This window comes from Haplochromis burtoni, unplaced genomic scaffold, assembly GCF_018398535.1.
Source record: "Haplochromis burtoni strain Fernald_Lab_line unplaced genomic scaffold, NCSU_Asbu1 Contig_139, whole genome shotgun sequence".
NCBI lineage: Eukaryota > Metazoa > Chordata > Actinopteri > Cichliformes > Cichlidae > Haplochromis > Haplochromis burtoni.
The window spans coordinates 828791-830916 of NW_024582500.1; positions in this window are offsets into that span (position 1 = coordinate 828791).

Here is a 2126-nt window from a genome sequence, read left to right on the forward strand (position 1 = left end):
TTGGGCAGACAATCCACTCATGGCCACCTGAAGGGAAAAACACTAGGAAGGCAAGGAAGGAACCCTAAACCACCTCAAAACCATGGGACCAACTGTATTTTCGCAACACAACACGACCTCTGTTAGCTTTTATGTAATTTCCTTAAGTAGTCTTTAGGAATAACTCTAAATGCTTCTTGCAGGACATTCCAAGGCTCTTTTAAGGATGTTGTCTGCTTTTTCTTCTGTTCTCTGTCATGGTGATCTCACGCTGCTTAGGTAATGTTGAGTTCTGTGCTCCGGGGAGACCAATCCATGACCGATAGTGTCCCATTGTATGCTTTCTATCCTGATATGCTTTTACTATATTGGCAGTTTGCTCTGGATCATTGTCATGCCGAAAAGTCAAGCCAAACGGTATCACATGATCCAACACTGTTGATCCTTTTCTGTATTCATAATTCCATCGATAGATCCTCAACAGTGCTGGTTAAAAAGGAGCCCGTAACCATAACAGAGCCTCCCTCTGTTTTATGGTGTGGATCACCATGATGCCAAAAATGGCTTCTTGGCAGCCACCCTTCTACTGAAGACCAGTGTTGGGACTAACGCGTTATTAAGTAACGCGTTACTATGTATGCGTTAGTATGTATGCGTTAGTATGTATGCAGTAACTACGTTATTATTGTGGTAACGAGCACGGTAACTAGTTATTATGCCAAAACCAGGAACGCGTTACTCGTTACTGGGATTTAGATAGGCTCGTTATTCGTTACTTCGTGTGGTGGCTATCGCGGAGCTTCCACAGATTCAATAACATTAGCAAGTGGTGGAGGCCAGCAGGTGGATGAAGGAAAAGGGAGGCAAGAGGAGAGACCCGAAGCGGCCGCTGGTCCGAGAGTGTCAGGTGAACTGAACTTCAGGTAAGAAGTTATGACCTGCAGTCTCATCTGGGTCAGATATGAACCAAGTTTAGGTGGAGTTTATTTTCGTTATGCTGACTTTTTCGTACTGCGTGCTAGCTAGCATGACGGAGTTTCTATACAGCTGGGTGGGTGCTATGATACTGATGTTGAACTTTATTTTGTTCATAAGGTTAATTATTAGAGTTGCCAACCGTCCCGTAAAAAACGGAATCGTCTGTATTCAGAGAAAATATTACGCGTTTCGTATTGAGGTGAAAAGGAACAGTTTGTCCCGGACTTCAGCTACAATGAAAAAGACACAAAGCTGGAGTTATTCTGTGTTTACGCTGCACAGCTGCCTCTTCTTCTCTCCTGTTTCTGACTTCAATCATGAAACTGATCAATGATCAGCTGATCGGCTTTTCTCTCTTGTTTGTTTATCGCTCACTTTGCGCCAGAAAGAGGAAACCAGGGATGTCGGCGTAAACAACAGCAGCACGTTTAAGCTTGATCAGCTGTTGTTAGAATTTATTTAATATTAATTTCTAGTATCAGCTGATGTTTGCTGGAGCCACAGCTGTAAAGCTGCTGGTCATGATATGGTTTGGTTATCTGGTGAGAGGGAAACATGAAGATGAAACCAGGAGATGTCCTTACTGAATCATCAGAACATGTGATGGAGAAACAGGTTTACCTTTTAGGTGACATGAATGAGTTGAAGGGAAGTTATGAACTGTTTCTGAGAGACAAATAACACCAGGATCCTTTTCTAAGTAGCTGACAGCTGGTAACTGTGCAGGGGCGGGTCTAGCAAAGTGTTGCCAGGGGTCCATGTAGGGCATTAAAAGGGAAAGGGGGGCACAAGGAAATACTTTCTTATTCTCATTTAAAATGTCTCACTTTTAAAAAATAATTATCTGAGTCTTACAACAAACGATTGATAGATTGATGCATATATACCATCAGAACAGTGTACATCACTGTCACAACAGTGTTTATTTTCATTCAAAGGCTTTATGATTTTTCCTATAATGGTGGGCCGGTCTCTAGTCAAAATGCCCGGGACAATTTTTTTGTCCCAGTCCAGCCCTGTATGCAGCTCATCTGCAGTCTGGTGTTACCTACATCTTCCTATTCAGAAGGCAGAATTTCCGAGTTCTGAGTACAATCGAAAGCACCACGACTGCAGTTTTTGTGTTGGATGTAAAAAGCAGGCTAGGATAGAATCAGGCGTGGGATTTC